We start from the raw sequence: 22816 nt of genomic DNA, 5'->3' as shown, positions 1-22816 counted from the left end.
CTGTACATACTTTAAGGCATGACATATTTTTAGAAGAGGCCAAGTATGTGACAAGTTACATACTTTCACCTGCATGCCTAGTAAGCAATTAGAGGATAACCATTTTAGCCATATAAAGAGCCAGGATAAGTACATAAGTATTGCCATACTGGGAAAGACCAAAGGTCCATCGAGCCCAGCATCCTGTTTCCAACAGTGGCCAATCCAGGTCACAAATACCCGGCAAGATCCCCAAAATGTACAAAACATTTTATACTGCTTATCCCAGAAATAGTGGATTTTCCCCAAGTCCATTTAATAACGGTCTATGGACTTTTCCTTTAGGAAGCCGTCCAAACTTTTTAAAAACTTCGCTAAGCTAACCGCCTTTACCACATTCTCTGGCAACGAATTCCAGAGTTTAATTACACGTTGCGTGAAGAACCCTTTTCTTCGATTCGTTTTAAATTTACTACTTTGTAGCTTCATTGCATGCCCGCTTCACATCTACCCATTCCACTCCACTCATTATTTTACAGACCTCTATCATATCTCCCCTCAGCCGCCTTTTCTCCAAGCTGAAGAGCCCTCGCCGCTTTAGCCTTTCCTCATAGGGAAGTCGTCCCATCCCCTTTATCGTTTCCGTCGCCCTTCTCTGCACCTTTTCTAATTCCACTATATCTTTTCTGAGATGCGGCGTCCAGATGGAGGATAGGAGAACTGACTGCAGATGATATCAAAAGAATGCCAAATTTATCAATAGCAAGAGGACAAGCAAAAGCAACAATAACCCCATTATTAGTGCTGTTCCTTCTCATTAGCTTCTCTGATTACTGCTGCTGTCTGTGGATGACAAATATTTGTACAGTAAGAAACCAATTATGCAAAAATTAGAATTGCCACCCTTTGAAATTATTTGCAAATAATACCACCTATTACTGTATTTTAGAAACTCACCCTAAAATCATCGAAGCATATCAAGTGATCATGGCCCATTAATTTAACATTTGTTTCATTAAATAAAACCATTCATTTTGCATCATTTCCAGAAGAATGCACCTACCATTTTGCTCTCTGGGAAAACTGGTGCTAGATACGGATTGTTCAGGAGAAAATCTTGTTGCTAAGGCCTGTATCTTGTTGGACAGACTGGATGGACCGTACAGGTCTTTATCTGCCGTCATCTACTATATGTTCCTGTGATTTCTAATGGTTGATGGATTCTATGCCCTAGTCCACGAGATTATCCATGGAGAAGCCCCAGCCTACATGTCAGACCTAATAGACCTACCTCACAGGAACACAATAAAATCTTCTCACACATTCCTCAATCTTCATCCTCCCAATTGTAAAGGTTTGAAATACAAATTGTTGCATGCGTCTACCTTCTCCTATATGGGCACGCAGCTATGGAACGCCCTACCGCGCAACCTGAAAACGGTCCATGAACTGGCCAATTTCTGCAAACTACTGAAAACCTATCTCTTCTAAAAGATATATCACTAAGCTCAACACGTGTATCTGCACAATCTCTAATATAGATAGGGATGTCTCATAACGTCTTTTGCTGTAATACAACCATGTACTTCACCACCATGTAACCCAAACTCTCTATAAACCAAATGTATATTTTCTATTTCCAATATCCACAATGAATTGTAAGCCACATTGAGCCTGCAAAGAGGTGGGATAATGTGGGATACAAATGCAATAAATAATAATAATATGGAGGGCAATTTTGGAAGGGATGAGCCTACTTAACAGATGTAGATATTTCCACCAGCAATAGAGTTGCAACAAGAATATGTGTATATTGTAAAAGTGGTGAGCGGTGTAAAACAAGTAGAAATGAATCGATTTTATACTCTTAAAAAAGTACAAAGACTAGGGGACACTCAATGAAGTTACACGGAAATACTTTTAAAACAAATAAGAGCAAATATTTTTTTCACTCAAAGAATAGTTAAGCTCTGGAACTCTTTGCCGGAAGACGTAGTAACAACAGCGGTTGGTGTATCTGGGTTTAAAAAAGGTTTCGACAAGTTCCTGGAGGAAAAAGTCCATAGTCTGTTATTGAGATGGACATGGGGAAGCCACTGCTTGCCCTGGGATTGGTAGCATGGAATGTTGCTACTCTTTGGGGTTCTGGAATCTTGTTGCTCTTTAGGATTCCAGAATCTTACTATTCTTTGGGGTTCTGCATGGAATGTTGCTTATTTGAGATTCTACATGGAATGTTGCTACTATTTGGGTTTCTGCCAGGTACTTTTGACCTGGATTGGCCACTGTTGGAAATAGGATACTGGGCTAGATGGACCATTGATCTGATCTGGTATGGCTATTCATACATTTAAGTGTCTGCTCTACCCAGATTCTGCCCAAGCTAAACCTGTGTGAATGCCCAACTGCAAAGTGCCATCATATTGTGGAACATATGTACTGCATACCATGGGTATCCTCAGCCGATAATGGAAAAAAGAAGGGTGTCCCTGACGAGCACTTGGCATCTGTTTCTGATGCCTTACGTCCTGCACCGTGCATGTAGCCCCGTGCAGGACGTAAGGCGTCAGAAACGGATGATCACACAACGAAGGCGCCGGAGTCGACTGGCGCTGAAGAAGACTCTTTGGCTGGCGGGGATTGGGGACCCCCGCCAGCAAACAAGGTACAGTGGGGGAAATAAGTATTTGATCCCTTGCTGATTTTGTAAGTGTGCCCACTGACAAAGACATGAGCAGCCCATAATTGAAGGGTAGGTTATTGGTAACAGTGAGAGATAGCACATCACAAATTAAATCCGGAAAATCACATTGTGGAAAGTATATGAATTTATTTGCATTCTGCAGAGGGAAATAAGTATTTGATCCCCCACCAACCAGTAAGAGATCTGGCCCCTACAGACCAGGTAGATGCTCCAAATCAACTCGTTACCTGCATGACAGACAGCTGTCGGCAATGGTCACCTGTATGAAAGACACCTGTCCACAGACTCAGTGAATCAGTCAGACTCTAACCTCTACAAAATGGCCAAGAGCAAGGAGCTGTCTAAGGATGTCAGGGACAAGATCATACACCTGCACAAGGCTGGAATGGGCTACAAAACCATCAGTAAGACGCTGGGCGAGAAGGAGACAACTGTTGGTGCCATAGTAAGAAAATGGAAGAAGTACAAAATGACTGTCAATCGACAAAGATCTGGGGCTCCACGCAAAATCTCACCTCGTGGGGTATCCTTGATCATGAGGAAGGTTAGAAATCAGCCTACAACTACAAGGGGGGAACTTGTCAATGATCTCAAGGCAGCTGGGACCACTGTCACCACGAAAACCATTGGTAACACATTACGACATAACGGATTGCAATCCTGCAGTGCCCGCAAGGTCCCCCTGCTCCGGAAGGCACATGTGACGGCCCGTCTGAAGTTTGCCAGTGAACACCTGGATGATGCCGAGAGTGATTGGGAGAAGGTGCTGTGGTCAGATGAGACAAAAATTGAGCTCTTTGGCATGAACTCAACTCGCCGTGTTTGTAGGAAGAGAAATGCTGCCTATGACCCAAAGAACACCGTCCCCACTGTCAAGCATGGAGGTGGAAATGTTATGTTTTGGGGGTGTTTCTCTGCTAAGGGCACAGGACTACTTCACCGCATCAATGGGAGAATGGATGGGGCCATGTACCGTACAATTCTGAGTGACAACCTCCTTCCCTCCGCCAGGGCCTTAAAAATGGGTCGTGGCTGGGTCTTCCAGCACGACAATGACCCAAAACATACAGCCAAGGCAACAAAGGAGTGGCTCAGGAAGAAGCACATTAGGGTCATGGAGTGGCCTAGCCAGTCACCAGACCTTAATCCCATTGAAAACTTATGGAGGGAGCTGAAGCTGCGAGTTGCCAAGCGACAGCCCAGAACTCTTAATGATTTAGAGATGATCTGCAAAGAGGAGTGGACCAAAATTCCTCCTGACATGTGTGCAAACCTCATCATCAACTACAGAAGACGTCTGACCGCTGTGCTTGCCAACAAGGGTTTTGCCACCAAGTATTAGGTCTTGTTTGCCAGAGGGATCAAATACTTATTTCCCTCTGCAGAATGCAAATAAATTCATATACTTTCCACAATGTGATTTTCCGGATTTAATTTGTGGTGTGCTATCTCTCACTGTTACCAATAACCTACCCTTCAATTATGGGCTGCTCATGTCTTTGTCAGTGGGCACACTTACAAAATCAGCAAGGGATCAAATACTTATTTCCCCCACTGTACCTGATGCGGGGCAGGGGGAGGGTGGTGGCGGGCGGGGGGGTTGCGGTTGCAGTGACAGGGGGTTTCTTGAAGTTGCGGTGGTGGGGGGGGGGTCCAAAGTGGCGGGGGGGGGGGGGTTGGCGGCAGGGGGAGGTGTCTAAACAGTGCCCCCCCACCTCGGGCTCTGGGCCCCCCTCCCGCCGAGGTCTGGCTACGCCCCTCGTCAGCAGTAAGAGAGGAGAAAAATGGGTGTATGTGTGACAGGGGTAACTGGTTTAGCAGCAGAAGGGGAGAAGGATGCGGCAGGAAAAGATCATGGTAGATACCTGTACGGATGAGAGGGGGAGCAATGTACTGTGGGAAGGAAGTGTGTGCATGCAACTTTTCATTATATTCAGCAGGTTTAAAAAAAAAAATTCCATGCAGCGGTAATTTACCAGTTCTAAGCCATCCAGTCCAGAGGTGCGACTAATCATATCATTAAAAACTGTAATTCCACCATGAATTTTGATTAAAAGTTTTAACCGTTGCCCAGCCCTAATTGAATAGCACGTTGTGAAGGATAAACACTTCCAAATATACAAATTCTTGATAAAAAATAACAAAAAGGAGGAAAAGATCTCAAACAACCCGAGTGCTTCCTTCTTCATAGCACTCACCGGGTGATTAATCATCATTGACCAAAAACCTCCTCAAAATATTTTAAAAACATTTTTTAATGCACTAAAATCAATCTATGAACGCCAAAAAATGTTTTATAGCAACTTAGCCTCTTGTTGCTGAAGTACCGGGAGATGCATGCGCAAATTAATTGGATAACGAACTGTTAACCATGAATATTTGATGCTAACAACCAATAATTGAAGCTAATTGGCACCCATTAGAATTAGTGCACTCATCTGGCTGCATGCTATTCTATAAGCCAGTGCACCTAACTCCTATAGCGGGGCATAATTGAACGGCGCCAGCCAAATAGATGGCCGGCCATCTGTTTGGTTGGCGCCGCAAAGAGCAGTCCCGAACCGTATTATTGAAAAAGATGGCCGGCCATCTTTTGTTTCGATAATATGGTTCGGGCCGGCCAAATGTCAAAGATGGCCGGCACTGGTTTTCGCAGATAATGGAAACTAATGCCGGCGATCTCAAACCCGGCCAAATCCAAGGCATTTGGTTGTGGGAGGGGCCAGCATTTGTAGTGCACTGGTCCCCCTGACATGCCAGGACACCAACCGGGCACCCTAGGGGGCACTGCAGTGAACTTCAAAAATAGCTCCCAGGTGCATAGCTCCCTTACCTTGGGTGCTAAGCCCCCCAAATCCCCACCAAAACCCACTCCACACAACTGTACACCACTACCATAGCCCTTAGGGATGAAGGGGGACACCTACATGTGGGTACAGTGGGTTTTTGGGGGTGGGGGGGTTGGAGGGCTTAACATTTACTACCACAAGTGTAACAGGTGGGGGGGATGGGCCTGGGTCCACCTGCCTGAAGTGTACTGCACCCACTAAATACTGCTCCAGGGACCTGCATACTGCTGTCAGGGAGCTGGGGATGACATTTGAGGCTGACACAGAGACTGGGAAAAAAAATATATATTTTTTGGGGGTGGGAGGGGGTTGGTGACCACTGGTGGAGTAAGGGGAGGTCATCCCCGATTCCCTCCGGTGGTCATTTGGTCAGTTGGGGCACCTTTTTGAAGCTTGGTTCTGAAAAAAAAGGGACCGAGTGAAGCCGGCGAAATGCAAGTCAAGGCCTGCTTTCTTTTTTCCATTATCGGGCGAAGCTGGCCATCTCATGAGTACGCCCCCATCCCGCCCCTGTCCCGCCTTCGCTACCCTACCGACACACCCCCTTGAAGTTTGGGCAGCTCCGCGACGGAAAGCAGTTGGCGCCGGCCAAAATCGGCTTTCGATTATACCGATTTGGCCGGGTTCAGGAGATCGCCGGCCATCTCCCGATTTGTGTCGGAAGATGGCCGGCGATCTCCTTCGAAAATAAGCTGGATAGTGGCCACGGGAATGTCAGGGGATTTCCAAAAAATTGTGCATGTAGTAATGGAATATTGGGTCAGCACGCCCAACTTGGGTACCAGCATTTACACCTGGTTTCAGCAGGCTTGAGTCTGGGGCTTAAAGTTAAGGCGTGGGAATTAGCACTTTGCACTGTTCTATAAAGATTTACGCTTAGCAGTGATCTCTTCTGATGCCAATTTTTGAGCACAGTTTATAGAATCCATCCCACCATGTGAAAGAGGGTATTCTCTTCTTCAAGAGTGCGCACTTGGGAAGAATAATTCGAATCATAGTTATCTGATGCTAGGTTCCACTTTAGAATTCAGCGCTCAAGAAAAAGACCTAGATGTCATCGCAGACAATACGCTGATATCTTCTGTCCAGTGTGTGGCGGCAGCCAAAAAAGCAAACAGGATACTAGGAATTATTACAAAAGGGATGCAAAATAAGACCAATAATATTATAATGCATTTGTATCGCTCCATGGTGTTTAATCCTGGTTGCCGTAACTCAAAAAAGATGTAGCGGAATTAGAAAAGGTTCAATAAAGAGCAACCAAAACGACAGAGGGGATGGAACTGCTCCCATATGAGGAAAGGATAAGGAAGTTAGTGCTCTTCAGCTTGGAAACCAGGTGGCCGAGGGGAGATATGATTGAAGTCTACAAAATCCTGAGTGGTGTGGAGCAGGTGGCGGTGAACTGATTTTTCACTCATTCAGAAAGTACAAAGACCAGGGGACACTCAATGAAATTGCAAGGAAATACTTTTAAAACAAGCCCCAAAATTGTTAACCTCTGGAACCCATTGCCGGAGGATGTGGTAATAATGGCGGTTAACCTCTCTGGGTTTAAAAAAGGTTTGGACAAGTTCCTGGAGGAAAAGTCCATAGTCTGTTATTGAGATGGCCATGGGGGAAACCACTGCTGTCCTTGGGATTGATAGCATGGAATGGTGCTACTAATTGGGTTTCTGCCAGGTACTTGTGACTTGGATTGGTCACTGCTGGAAGCAGGTCTAGATGGACCATTGGTCTGACTCAGTATGGCTATTCTTATGTACTTTGCCCTTTCCAGACTGCCCTGTCTGTCTCTAGTCCTTCTTCGATCATCACTCCCTCCTAGCAGGTACACAGTTACATCGTCCAAAATCATCTACTACAAGATGTCGTGAATGGCAGAATGGGTCAGAGTGACCCTGCTCAGTACTGCTGGGAGACTGAAATACCGCAGAACCACCACTAGAGGTCACCCCCTTAATGAATCAGAACCTGAAATGATCCAGCCCACCCTTGCGCTCCAGAAATGGAATGTGCAGTGATCACTTACTCTGGATCATTTCTAGATCATGATCATTTGAAATCCACAGAGGGATGGGGGGGATTTGATTTCTGTTTTAATATATCTCTCTTTATCAGATGAGTGCTCGTGGCACTGGCCCACCGCCGCTTATGAATTATGCATTTCTAGTGCTGCTTCTATTGATTACGCATTACACCAGCGATTTATTCCAAAAGTGCCTTAGGTGTCCGGCGAGGCGTTTTAATCAGCTGCCTGTAATGCATTTGGAGAAAGTAAGCTTAGAACAGAGATCTCACACCATAATATTATTTAATTCCTCGCCTTACCAGAAGTCTGACATTCAATTTTCTGACAGCAGTATAATTATAGATGGTCCGATACCCCTGAGGATATTTAAACGGAAGCAGTAGGAGGCTAGAATTCAGCACACTGCAGCATAACACCTGTCCGATGACATTCCTCTGTGGACTCCAAATATCACCACTGCTGGGCTCTCGCTAGTCAATCGGCAAGCAACAGACCTCATTAAGCATGAAAAGAAGCTAAATTAAGCCAAATAAACTAGAAGAATGAATTATTCCATCCTTATTTTAGCAACAGTGGAACGTCACTGTTATTTTGGATAAGACAGGGTAGATTGTTGTACAGGCAATTATGAAGATGATAGGGTAGAGTGGGAAATAGGTTGGACAATAGATTACTTCTCATATCTCTAGGCCGACATCGATGAATGCTTTTTTTTTTTCTTTCCAGGCAAAGAAACAATGCTCGAGTGTCACTGAGACCCAGGTGCCATTCGGTGTATTTCAACATAACTAATGAAAATAAAAATTTCAGGGTTTTGTTTTCGATTCTCTGAAAAGTGACTAATGCAAAGAAAAGTGTAGATTTTCACTTATACAATTAAAGACATCTGTCATCAGCAGTATGGAAACATGTACAGGGGAGGGTTTGCATCACAATCGTGTCACGGCTATTTTGCATGTTTCCTTTAGCACGTGGAAGAGCATGAGATGTGGAGTAGCATTATTATATGAATGGACTCCTCGAATTCTGACCTTAAGGTGTATGGGGGCCAGAGCCCAACGTGGTGGTGGTGGTGGGGGGGGGGGGGGGTCACATTTTGGTGACTATGGGCTGTAGAACTGGTTTCTCCAGTTGGTTTAATTTTATAAGCTGGGGTAGGCTTTGGATGCACAGTTTCCTCCAAAATCTGATTTTATAATCAAGCTAATGAGGTACTCTTTTTTCTGTTCTTTCTAACCTAACCAATGTGGGAAAGACTTACTGTATCTATAAAGGGTTGAAGATATTTGTCATCCTAGAGAAACATAACGCTCTGAAAGAGTTTAACAGAAGGGGACCAAATTTGACTTGCAGAAAAAAAAATTGGTGAAAATACATATCAGGTTTGAAAAAGGGCTAGATAAGACTGTGGGGCTCATTTTCAAAACAGAAAAAAAAAGTCCAAAAAACGACACAAAGTGGCAGATGGATTTGTTTTTTTATGCCGACACATCCAAATTACTATTTTTGAAACTCATTTTAAAGACATAAGTACATAAGTAATGCCACACTGGGAAAAGACCAAGGGTCCATCGAGCCCAGCATCCTGTCCACGACAGCGGCCAATCCAGGCCAAGGACACCTGGCGAGCTTCCAAATCGTACAAACATTTCTATACATGTTATTCCTGGAATTGTGGATTTTTCCCATGTCCATTTAGTAGCGGTTTATGGACTTGTCCTTTAGGAAACCGTCCAACCCATTTTTAAACTCTGCTAAGCTAACCGCCTTCACCACTTTCTCTGGCAACGAATTCCAGAGTTTAATTACGCGTTGGGTGAAGAAAAAGTTTCTACGATTTGTTTTAAATTTACTACACTGTAGTTTTATCGCATGCCCCCTAGTCCTAGTATTTTTGGAAAGCGTGAACAGACGCTTCACATCCACCTGTTCCACTCCACTCATTATTTTATGTACCTCTATCATGTCTCCCCTCAGCCGTCTCTTCTCCAAGCTGAAAAGCCCTAACTTCCTTAGTCTTTCCTCATAGGGAAGTCGTCCCATCCCTGCTATCATTTTAGTCGCCCTTCACTGCACCTTTTCCAATTCTACTATATCTTTCTTGAGATGCGGGGACCAGAATTGAACACAATACTCAAGGTGCGGTCACACCATGGAGTGATACAACGGCATTATAACATCCTCACACCTGTTTTCCATACCTTTCCTAATAATACCCAATGTTTTTCTAAGCAGCACACATACACATACAAAATTTCCTGCCATCTGAACTGTGCAGATGAGTGACCATTTCCAGTTCTTTGTTCCAAAATCTACAAATGTCTTCTGCAGCAGGTTTTTCTCTCTTTGCTCTGAACCATCTCATCTGAAATCCACTGTCCTGGACTGCAGCTATCAATTGCTCATCCTTAAGTTTCAATTCACCTCTTCTTTCATGTGCCCAATTTTGATTAACAAATGGTTCCTAGAGTAATTCTTTGTATTTTCCTCTTGTTTTTCCTCATTGGCTGATCTAATTTTTTTAACAGTTTTTTTTTTCTTTTCCTTTGCAAATTCTGTTGCTTCTTTCCCTATGTATACCAGTGGATTCTCACTCGTTCCTTCTACTCATTGGAATGCATGCTCAGTTTAATAATGGAGAACACATTCTGGACATTTCATATATCAACACCTTTTACATATTTGGATTCGATGATGCTGTTAAGTAAGCTTGAAGGTCTATGATAGTAGTTTGATAGGTATATTTTTCTATCAGGCCTATTCCTCTTTTGGCTCGGGAATGCACAGTCTTGGTATATATTGATTCTTATAATGACCTTGTGGGCATGGAGGAGTTTTCTTACTAGTACAACCAGTTTTTCAAGCTCTGTAAGAGGCCAGTCTACGACTCCAAAACTGTATGAGATGGAGATGGCAAAAGCTGGCAGCTTATTAATTGTATATTACTACAGGATGATGTTGGGGGATTAGGTGGGGGGAAATGATGGCAGGGAGGATCGGAAGAAGGAACTGATGTCGGGGGAGGGTGTTGGGTGGGCATTGGGGAGATCACTTTTGGTATGGTGATCAGGGAATGAACTGATACGGCAGGTTCAGGGTGTGTGTGGAGAAGAGCAGCATTTTTAAAAAGCTACTCCAATGAAAAATGTCAGGAAGTATTTTTTCACGGAGAGAGTAGTGGATGCTTGGAATGCCCTCCGCGGGAGATGGTGGAAATGAAAACGGTAACGGAATTCAAGCACGCGTGGGATAAACATAAAGGAATCCTGTTCAGAAGGAATGGATCCTAAGGAGCTTAGCCGAGATTGGGTGGCAGAGCCGGTGGCAGGAGGCGGGGCTGGTGGTTGGGAGGTGGGGATAGTGCTGGGCAGACTTACACGGTCTGTGCCCTGAAAAGGACAGGTACAAATCAAAGTAAGGTATACACAAAAAGTAGCACATATGAGTTTATCTTTTTGGGCAGACTGGATGGACCATGCAGGTCTTTTTCTGCCGTCATCTGCTATGTTACTATGCTACATGTGGGGTAGAGCTACATGTTTTGTCCCCACGTGCAGCATTTTAAAATTGCTGCTCCCACAGGATATGGAGAGACGGATTGATTTTACAAGAGGATCTACATTTTTGGAGGTGACCTTACTTTAGGTGTCAGGCCAGAGATGCCCTGGGCCCTTTATTTGCCTAATCTAGGGAGTCTATATCTAGAGATCCCCAACTTAGGGATCTGGTGAAGATTGATTATCTTCCCCTTGATTCCTTCACCTTTGGAGCAAAGTTTCATCCTTCTTGGAGAAGTAAGCTGTGCTGATCTCTAATACTGTACGCAGCACATTAGCATACATTTACATACTAATTGTGCTAAGATTAGTACAGCAGTTTACATCCCAATTTAATGCTGATTTTTTTTGTACACTCCAGTCCTCCGTAAAGCGCACACACACACACACACAACAGCTCTAAACCAGAAATAATTGTGGCATTCTGCTCATCCTAAGGGAGTGGGGACCTAACCTGGGCATTGAACCCAGTTTTTGTCACCCCATGTGTTGGGAGCCAGAATGTCCCAGGACCTGAACAAGGTTTTTGGTTCATTATGCTGACAGGAAAGGAGAAGGAAAACAAGATTGCTTTATACAGAAAACTGTCATGTTACCGCCATGGTGTGCTCTGGTTGTTTGTTTTGGTCAGTGCACTTTTTTTTTTTTTTTTAAGCATTGCGTTATTTTATTTTTTTTAATTTTCAACATTTTTATTGATGGCACATCAAGAAATACATCATTACGTTCGCATAACTGATGTAACCTAACACACTCTTAACGGTACTACTAGAGCAATACAACCAGTAAACGTGTCATCAACATTTTCCACTTTCTTCCCCCTACGTATCCTGCTCCCTCCCTCCTACCCACCCTCTATTTCCCAACTTTTTTATATGCCAACAAATCCAGTTACACTCTGCCATATAAAATTCCAACAGTAGAACCTACATAACAAGAAAAGTATATGCCAACGGTCATCAGACTTTTACAAATTGCCCCCCCTACCCCCATCCCCTACCCCTTGTTAAATACCTAGTCAAAGACCTCTAACCAGAATTGGATACAAGAGCTGTATACGCCCCCCCTCCTTGGAGAAGCCCTAGGGCCTATGTTCTGATAGCCCCCTCCCCCCAATCTGAAGAGTGCCGCTCTTGTTGTTGTTGTTCTACTGCTGAATGCCAGTCAACGCTTTACTCCGACTATGACATGACCTAATAGTATCAGTGCAGGCTTGAGTGTTTATACAAAAAACACTTTTGGTTAACTGCCATGACCACTTTATTTAAACAACCCCTCCCCCTCCCACCCCTCCCCTCTACTCACCCTTATATATGCAAAAATAAATAAATGAAAGAAGGACATTTGTTCCCCCTTCCCCTCGCGTTATTTTAAATGCATTAGATTACCAGCTCCTTGGAGTAGCCTAGTGGTTAAAGCACTGGCTGAGAACCAGAGCAAACCCTGTTCAAATCCTCCTGCTGCTCCTCGTGATCATGGGCAAGTCAAGTAACTCAAGAAAGAGCAAGGCCAAAGTGGAAAAAAAAGAGGAAGCAGATCAGTAGTAGATATAGACAAACTTTAATAGTAAAAATTGCAAAGTAGAATGTTGCCCGACACAGGCTGTGTTTCGCCCACCAGGGCTGTGTCAGGGGGCTATGTTATAACCTTCACAGCCAAAAGCTTGATAAAAGGTGTGTGCTATATCCCAATATTCTAATATAATAATTCGCACCTCCAACGTTCTGAAGCTGACTCCGTGGCAGCGTGGCAGTGAAGCCGTGTAGTGTTCGTAGGGTTCGTAATCGCCCCGCCCTCGAGGGAACTCTGTATAGTTGCCAGGGAAACAAACGTGACGTCAGGAGAAAGGACCAGCCACAGGCAATCGTAATCGCTGTCAGTGCCCCGTTCTCCGAAGGCAGGGAAGGCTGCATGGTAACGCGACGTCAGAAGGAGAAGGGATCAACCACAGGCAATCGCACTCGCTCTCACTGCCCCACCCTCGGAGGGAAGGGAAGGCTGCATAGTAACGCCACGACCAGAGAACAGAGGACCACAGTGGCGGGAAGCACACAAACCGCCTGACAGGACTCTCACTTTCAAGAAAGTTGAACTCCGAGGTACGGAGAGTGCACTACAAATGCTGGCCCCTACCACGACCAAATGCCTTGGATTTGGCCGGGTTTGAGATGGCCGGCATCGGTTTCCATTATCGGCGAAAACCAATGCTGGCCATCTCTGACATTTGGCCGGCCCCAGCCGTATTATCGAAACAAAAGATGGCCGGCCATCTTTTTCAATAATACGGTTCGGGACCGCTCTTTGCAGCGCCGGTCATATAGATGGCCGGCGCCGTTCGATTATGCCCCTCCACGTGTATCTCTCTCTTCCACTCTCTGTAAATGAACTCCAAGGTACAGACATCAAAGGAGGAGGCAAGTGGGGAGCCCTTAAAAACATTAATGGCAGAAGGTCATTACCTTGCTAGCGCCCGTTTCATTTCAATGAGAAACGTTTTTTTTTTTTACTAGTACGGTATAAAAAGACATAAGTGAACCACACCATAGTAGAAAAAAAACAGCACAAGTTTAATTCAAATCGTATTCCAGTGAAATTGCAGCGTGCAACGGCTCCTCGGTGTCACCCTGTCAATACATGACAGTCAAATTTCTTTCAGTCCACGGCAATGAACCTTTTAAACAGCACTAAGGACTAGATTCAGTAAACGGCGCTGAAAAAAATCCACGCAGAGCGCTAATCTCCAAGTTGCCTGCCAGTTACAGAACAGCGCTTACAGCCAAATTCCATAGCAAACTTTGGGCACAAGTAGCTTTTTTTTTTAAAAAAAAAAAACGCTGCTCCTCTTCTCCATATACCCCCCTGATCCCGCAATACCAGTTCATTCCCTGATCACCACACCAAAAGCGATCCCCCCCACCAAAGCCCGCCCAACACCCTCCCCAACATCATTTCCTCCATCCGATCCTTCCTGCAATCATTTCTCCCCCCCGATCCCCCAACTAAAACCTTGTTTAACTTATCAGTATGCCATTCGGGCAGTTTTTAATTAAGGGAGAGTGAATACTCATTTCAGGAGATTGGCAAAATGTTTTTTATCTTGTTTTTTATCTAGGTTTTATTTATATTTTAACATTTTTGTTTAGCGCCTTATGTGGTTAGCTTTAAAATCAAGCGTATTCCTTTAGATATAAGCTTCCGGTTTTGGCGCGAATAAGAAGTTTGGCCATTTTGTGTGCCATTTTTTCAAGTGGTTTTCTCATCTGTTTAAAGAATGTGCTTCATTTAACGAAAGTGGTTGTGCCGCAACTTTGGATTCATTTTCTTTTTAGACTTCGCACACATATTTAGCTTACTCAGATTTTATGACTCGCGTCATTTTATATACTTCGTTTTATGAGTTTTTTCTTTTTTTGACGTTACATACATATTTAGCTCACTCAGATAGTATTATCAGCGTTATTTTATATACTCCGTTCCATGTATTTTTTGGATATTACATACCTTCTGGAAAAGAAGGGATTACACAATATTGATTATTTTTATTTCACTTTTACTTTGATATTGATACTTGGCATTCCTTTATACATTTTTCACATTTGATTATGATGTCTGTGTATTGGTATCTATCCATGTGGAAGCATGCCTAGTTCATCTTATTTCTTGTTTATGGTTCCATGGAAATATGTTATGTGCCTTTTGGATATGTATCAAATATATGTGTATTATTTTAAAATCTATGTGTGACACTTCAACCTATGGTTTGATGGAAGTTTTTTTTTTGAAATTCATTGATTTAAACTCATATTGGTTTTGTATTTCTTATTTTTAGACATCCTTGTTCTTTACAATTTCATTGTAATTCAGCTGTTTCATCTGTTCCAACCAAAGCAGATAAGTATGTTTTTACAGTATCATTATACTTATTATATTCATCCTTTTTTTTGGTTTTAAATTTGTTGTATTAGGTTTAGTTATTTATGTCAATATATTTGTTTATTTATAGACCCCTGATGCAGGCCGGTGTGGCCGAAACACGATTCGTGTCTGGCTTTTATTGATTTTAATAAAGACATTGTTTGGGAAGACATTACATGAGAGAGGACTCTTTTTTGGATCCACTGTGTGTACCTGGTGTTCTTCATTTCTCCTGTGGAGAGATCACCTTCTCTGGTTGTTTAACTTATTTTAACACATTTTTGCTTGAAGTAGCTTAAAGGGTTCCTTTAGAGAGGGTTACAGAGACTTCCACTAAAGTTTTTCAAGCTCGTTTTTGAATATCTAAACATTTTTACATTTTATATCAAGAAATAAAGTTTTGAAGGGTTTCAGAATAAGGAGCACAAGTGATGTACAGAGCGTGATATTGAGCCATTGTTACGGCTGGACTCGCTAAAAAACTGGCTCGGCTGTGGGAACAGACTGTACCGAATTCTCCTTTTGTTTCCCTTCATTTGAATTGCTGTGATAATATATATTTGGGAGTGTAGAATTCCTTTTTTTGAGTGTTCCATATATGTTTGGAATCCTGTTCAGAAGGAATGGATCCTCAGGAGCTTAGCCAAGATTGGGTGGCAAGAGCCAGTAGTGGGAGGCGGGGATAGTGCTGGGCAGACTTATACGGTCTGTGCCAGAGCTGGTGGTGGGAGGCGGGACTGGTGGTTGGGAGGCGGGGATAGTGCTGGGCAGACTTATACGGTCTGTGCCAGAGCCGGTGGTGGGAGGCGGAGCTGGTGGTTGGGAGGTGGGGATGGTGCTGGGCAGACTTATACGGTCTGTGCCAGAGCCGGGGGTGGGAGGCGGGGCTGGTGGTTGGGGGCGGGGATAGTGCTGGGCAGACTTATACGGGCTGTGCCAGAGCAGGTGGTGGGAGGCGGGGCTGGTGGTTGGGAGGCGGGGATAGTGCTGGGCAGACTTATACGGTCTGTGCCAGAGCCGGTGGTGGGAGGCGGAGCTGGTGGTTGGTAGGTGGGGATGGTGCTGGGCAGACTTATACGGTCTGTGCCAGAGCCGGGGGTGGGAGGCGGGGCTGGTGGTTGGGGGCGGGGATAGTGCTGGGCAGACTTATACGGTCTGTGCCAGAGCAGGTGGTGGGAGGCGGGGCTGGTGGTTGGGAGGCGGGGATGGTGCTGGGCAGACTTATACGGTCTGTGCCAGAGCCGGTGGTGGGAGGCGGGGCTGGTGGTTGGAAGGCGGGGATAGTGCTGGGCAGACTTATACGGTCTGTGCCCTGAAGAGGACAGGTACAAATTAAAGTAGGGTATACACAAAAAGTAGCACATATGAGTTATCTTGTTGGGCACACTGGATGGACCATGCAGGTCTTTTTCTGCCGTCATCTACTATGTTACTATCCAGCTTATAATCGAACGAGAAAAACGCCCAAGTTCCGACCTAAATCGGGAGATGGGCGTTTATCTCACAAAAACGATTAAAGCGGTATAATCGAAAGCCGATTTTGGACGTTTTCAACTGCACTCCGTCGCGGATGCGGACAAAGTTGATGGGGGCGTGTCAGAGGTGTGGCGAAGGCGGAACTGGGGCGTGGTTATCTGCCGAACAGAGATGGGCGCATTTCACAGATAATGGGACAAAAGTATGCGTTTTTAGCTAGAATTTAGGGCACTTTTCCTGGACCCTGTTTTTTTCACGAATAAGGCCCCAAAAAGTGCCCTAAATGACCAGATGACCACTGGAGGGAATCGGGGATGACCTCCCCTGACTCCCCCAGTGGTCATAAACCCCCTCCCACCACAAAAAATGATGTTTCACAACTTTTTATTTTGACCCTCAAATGTCATACCCACCTCCCTGGCAGCAGTATGCAGGTCCCTGGAGCAGTTGTTAGGGGGTGCAGTGGACTTCAGGCAGGTGGACCCAGGCCCATCCCCCCCCCCTACCTGTTACAATTGTGCTGCTTAATGCTTAGTCGTCCAACCCCCCCCCCGAACCCACTGTACCCACATGTAGGTGCCCCCTTTCACTCCTTAGGGCTATAGTAATGGTGTAGACTTGTGGGCAGTGGGTTTTGAGGGGGATTTGGGGGGCTCTACACACAAGGGAAGGGTGCTATGCACCTGGGAGCTCTTTTACCTTTTGTTCTGTTTTTGTAAAAGTGCCCCCTAGGGTGCCTGGTTGGTGTCCTGGCATGTTAGGGGGACCAGTGCACTACGACTCCTGGCCCCTCCCACGAACAAATGCCTTGGATTTATTCGTTTTTGAGCTGGGCGATTTCATTGTCCATTATCGCTGAAAAGCAAAAACGCCCAGCTCACAACTTGGCGAATAAAACATGGACGTCTAATTGTTTCGAAAATACGCTTGGGTCCGCCCCTTCACGGACCCGTTCTCGGAGATAAACGCCCATGGAGATAGGCGTTTCTGTTCGATTATGCCCCTCTATGTTTCCATTGTACTGACATCATATTTCCAAGTTTACCTCATTTTATTGTATTTATATCTAAGTTTTATGTTAAACTGGACCTACTGTACACTGCCTTTGGTGAATCTGTTCATAATGGCAATTAATAAATCCCAATAAATAAATGTTTCCCTCCCCTCCCCCCCCCCCCCTGGTGAATCTGGCCTGTGGTTTGCTTCAGGTTTCACAGTATATGAAGCTGAAGAGCGAAACCACTGCTAAATCCAGCTTCCCTTCAAGGTTCCTAAGTTAAGTTATTACTATCTAAATGTATAAACTTTGGTAAGCTTGCACGCTTTTTAATCCATTATCTGCTTTAACTGTAATTGCAATATGCAAATTTAAACTCTGGAGTGTGCTTTCTCTTCCTAGAATGGGGAGTCTCTGGGGAGCACTGTTGTGAACAATGTTAGCGGTGATAATTAGCTCATCTAAACAGTTGTCTGAGAGCAAACTCAGTAAATCTATCCTGTAAAGGTTCTTTGGAAAAAAACATTCTGTCTGGCTAAGCAATTTTCCACGCTTGTCATCTCAGTGTCGGGGAAAACAACGTGTGGCTTCAGGTAATGTACGCTCCAGTTACGTTAGATGCACAGACCTCTATATGAGGTAGTGGAGGAGTGGCCTAGTGGTTAGGGTGGGGAACTGAGGAACTGAGATCAATTCCCACTTCAAGCACAAACAGCTCCTTGTGACTCTGGGCAAGTCACTTAACCCTCCATTGCCCCATGTAAGCCGCATTGAGCCTGCCATGAGTGGGAAAGTGCAGGGTACAAATGTAACAAAAATAAAATAGATTCTATTGAAGATTCTACATGGAATGTTGCTATTCCAGTAGCAACATTCCATGTAGAAGGCTGCGCAGGCTTCTGCTTCTGTGAGTCTGACGTCCTGCACATACGTGCAGGACGTCAGACTCACAGAAGCAGAAGCCTGCGCGGCCACATTGGTGATCTGCAAGGGCCGACTTCTACATGGAATGTTGCTACTGGAATAGCAACATTCCATGTAGAATCTCAAATAGCACTAACAGTGGAGGAGTGGCCTAGTGGTTAGGGTGGTGGACTCTGGTCCTGGGGAACTGAGTTTGATTCCCACTTCGGGCACAGGCAGCTCCTTGTGACTCTGGACAAGTCACTTAACCCTCCATTGCCCCACGTAAGCCGCATTGAGCCTGCCATGAGTGGGAAAGCGCAGGGTACAAATGTAACAAAAATAAAATAGATTCTATTGGAGATTCTACATGGAATGTTGCTACTTTTGGAGATTCTACATGGAATGTTGCTATTCCACTAGCAACATTCCATGTAGAAGCCTGCGCGGCCACATTGGTGATCTGCAAGGGCCGACTTCTACATGGAATGTTGCTGGTGGAATAGCAACATTCCATGTAGAATCTCAAATAGTAACAACAGTGGAGGAGTGGCCTAGTGGTTAGGGTGGTGGACTTTGGTCTTGAGGAACTGAGTTCGATTCCCACTTCAGGCACAGGCAGCTCCTTGTGACTCTGGGCAAGTCACTTAACCCTCCATTGCCCCATGTAAGCCGCATTGAGCCTGCCATGAGTGGGAAAGCGCAGGGTACAAATGTAACAAAAAATTACATTTTGTTTAGTTTCCTGTGTTTGCTAAAATTGTTATATTGTTTTGGAGGCAATATCAAAAATAGCATACACTCTTCGGGCACTCGGGGGGGGGGGGGGGTGTCGATATTCAAAGTGATTTAAGCAGGCAGGAGATGGACCAGCCCGCTGAAATCATGCTCAGTGAGCAGACCACACTGAATCTTGGCACTAACCAGCCATGTTGAATTCAGGAAGCAGAAGAGAGCAGTCTAGAGGTGGGAGTCAGGGAGAAGCCAGCAGTTACTAAGGATGAATACCGTGTCATCTCCGTTTGGAATTTTTTTTTTTTGTTCCCAATCAATGTCGATAATGGCGCATCCTCTTTGCCCTTTGCCACGTGCACCCTATCAGGAAAGACATGTGCACTATTTCCTGATAGGGTGCACATCAGGGGCGTAGCCAGACTTCGGCGGGAGGGGGGTCCAGAGCCCGAGGTGAGGGGGCACATTTTAGCCCCCCCCCCCCGGAGCTGCCGACCCCCACCGCCACTGCCACCACCACCACCAACCTTGACCCCCCGCCACCGAACCTCTCGACCCCCCTCCCGCCGCCAACCCTCCCCCGCTGCTCCGTCGGCTATATTTGTTGGTGGGGGACCCCAACCCCCGCCAGCCGAGGTCCTCTTCTTCCGTCGCAAGGCTTCGTTCTGTCTCTGTGAGTCTGACGTCCTGCACGTACAACGTACAGGTCATCAGACTCACAGAAACAGAACGAAGCCTTTGCAAATCAGCCAGCATCTGCGTTGCTGGCTGATCTGCAAGGCTTCGTTCTGATTCTGAGTCTGACGTCCTGCATGTTGTACGTGCAGGACGTCAGACTCACAAACAGTGCGAAGCCTTGCAGATCGCAAGGCTTCGTTCAGTTTCTGTTCTGTCGGACGTCAGACTCAGAAACAGAACGAAGGAAGAAGAGGACCTCGGCTGGCTGGGGTTGGGGTCCCCCACCAACAAATATAGCCGACGGTGGCAGCGGGGGAGGGTTGGCGGCGGGAGGGGGGTCGAGAGGGTTGTCGGCAGGGGAGTCCATGGCCAAATCTATGGGGGCCCAGGCCCCCCTGGCCCCACATAGCTACGCCACTGGTGCACATGCACAATGGTTTGCAGATGTGTGATAGTTTGCACATCTGCCCTAGGTGGAAAAGAAGAGGGCACGTTATTACCAGCGGCCTCCATTCATTTCAAATGACAGCCGAGCCCTAGCATTTGCTGCTAATACCAGACACAATCAGTGCCAGTGCCTGGATACCTGAGTAGGCAGAGAGGATCAAAGAATCCAAGAATCACTTGGATTTCAGGGCTCTGTTCTTTCCTGGTTTTCTTCTAAACTCTCCCATTGCACTTTTAGGGTATACTCTGGTGGATCCTCCTCCACTTCTATCCCACTATCAGTTGGTGTACCTCAGGGCTCTGTCTTGGGACATAGTAAATGACGGCAGAAAAAGACCTGCATGGTCCATCCAGTCTGCCCAACAAGACAAACTCATATGTGCTACTTTTTGTGTATACCCTACTTTGATTTGTACCTGTCCTCTTCAGGGCACAGACCGTATAAGTCTGCCCAGCACTATCCTCGCCTCCCACCACCGGCTGGCTCTGCCACCCAATCTCGGGACCTCTTCTTCTCTTCATCTATACTTTCTTCCCTTGGTCCTCTCATCTCATCAAACGGTTTTCAGTATCACCGTTATACTGATAACTCCCAGATCTACCTCTCCACACCAGAAATTTCAGCAGGAATACAGGCCCAAATATTAGCCTGCCTGTCTGACATTGCTGCCTGGATTATTATTATTATTATTTATTGCATTTGTATCCCACATTTCCCACCTTTTTGCAGGCTCAATGTGGCTTACATGGTACCATAATCAGCGTTAACCGATTTCAGTATGAACAAATACAAGTTTCGATTAATAAGTACATAAGTACATAAGTAGTGCCATACTGGGAAAGACCAAAGGTCCATCTAGCCCAGCATCCTGTCACCGACAGTGGCCAATCCAGGTCAAGGGCACCTGGCACGCTCCCCAAACGTAAAAACATTCCAGACAAGTTATACCTAAAAATGCGGAATTTTTCCAAGTCCATTTAATAGCGGTCTATGGACTTGTCCTTTAGGAATCTATCTAACCCCTTTTTAAACTCCATCAAGCTAACCGCCCGTACCACGTTCTCCGGCAACGAATTCCAGAGTCTAATTACACGTTGGGTGAAGAAAAATTTTCTCCGATTCGTTTTAAATTTACCACACTGTAGCTTCAACTCATGCCCTCTAGTCCTATTATTTTTGGATAGCGTGAACAGTCGCTTCACATCCACCCGATCCATTCCACTCATTATTTTATACACTTCTATCATATCTCCCCTCAGCCGTCTCTTCTCCAAGCTGAAAAGCCCTAGCCTTCTCAGCCTCTCTTCATAGGAAAGTCGTCCCATCCCCACTATCATTTTCGTCGCCCTTCGCTGTACCTTTTCCAATTCTACTATATCTTTTTTGAGATACGGAGACCAGTACTGAACACAATACTCCAGGTGCGGTCGCACCATGGAGCGATACAACGGCATTATAACATCCGCACACCTGGACTCCATACCCTTCCTAATAACACCCAACATTCTATTTGCTTTCCTAGCCGCAGCAGCACACTGAGCAGAAGGTTTCAGCGTATCATCGACGACGACACCCAGATCCCTTTCTTGATCCGTAACTCCTAACGCGGAACCTTGCAAGACGTAGCTATAATTCGGGTTCCTCTTACCCACATGCATCACTTTGCACTTGTCAACATTGAACTTCATCTGCCACTTGCACGCCCATTCTCCCAGTCTCGCAAGGTCCTCCTGTAATCGTTCACATTCCTCCTGCGACTTGACGACCCTGAATAATTTTGTGTCATCGGCGAATTTAATTACCTCACTAGTTATTCCCATCGCTAGGTCATTTATAAATACATTAAAAAGCAACGGACCCAGCACAGACCCCTGCGGGACCCCACTAACTACCCTCCTCCACTGAGAATACTGGCCACGCAATCCTACTCTCTGCTTCCTATCTTTCAACCAGTTCTTAATCCATAATAATACCCTACCTCCGATTCCATGACTCTGCAATTTCTTCAGGAGTCTTTCGTGCGGCACTTTGTCAAACGCCTTCTGAAAATCCAGATATACAATATCAACCGGCTCCCCATTGTCCACATGTTTGCTTACCCCCTCAAAAAAATGCATTAGATTGGTGAGGCAAGACTTCCCTTCACTAAATCCGTGCTGACTTTGTCTCATCAGTCCATGTTTTTGTATATGCTCTGCAAGGTGATATTATGGTAGAGTGAGATATATGTATGGTAAAGACAATTGGGGAGAACTTAGAGAGGGAATGGAAGAGTTAGGATATGTCCGTTACGATCTTTGGTTAAGTTGTGTCGCAGATGTCCAGGTTTTTTATGTTGGGTCGTTGGGGTATGCCCTTCTGAACAGTTCTGTTTTTAGTGCTTTCCGGAAAATCATGTGGTCGACTGTGGTTTTTACTACTTTTGGTAGTGCGTTCCACAATTGTGCACTCAGGTAGGAAAAGCTGGAAGCATAGATGGATTTGTGTTTGAGTCCTTTGCTGCTTGGAGGTTTAGGTATGATCTTGCTGATTTTATGGTGTTTCTG

General features: G+C 45.3%; 1 long non-coding RNA gene across 1 annotated transcript; it reads left to right on the top strand.

Annotated features, from left to right (window-relative positions):
- The first annotated feature begins 2451 nt into the window (after positions 1-2451).
- LOC115465257 lies at positions 2452-15147 on the top strand. The gene is made up of 3 exons (XR_003941372.1): positions 2452-2462; positions 14951-15016; positions 15125-15147. It is a non-coding gene; the product is annotated as an uncharacterized LOC115465257 (long non-coding RNA).
- The last annotated feature ends 7669 nt before the right edge of the window (positions 15148-22816 follow it).

The sequence above is a fragment of the Microcaecilia unicolor genome, chromosome 3 (assembly GCF_901765095.1).
Source record: "Microcaecilia unicolor chromosome 3, aMicUni1.1, whole genome shotgun sequence".
NCBI classification, from domain to species: domain Eukaryota; kingdom Metazoa; phylum Chordata; class Amphibia; order Gymnophiona; family Siphonopidae; genus Microcaecilia; species Microcaecilia unicolor.
Note: the sequence above shows the minus strand (reverse complement) of the source record. Positions and strands in the feature narration are given on the sequence as shown.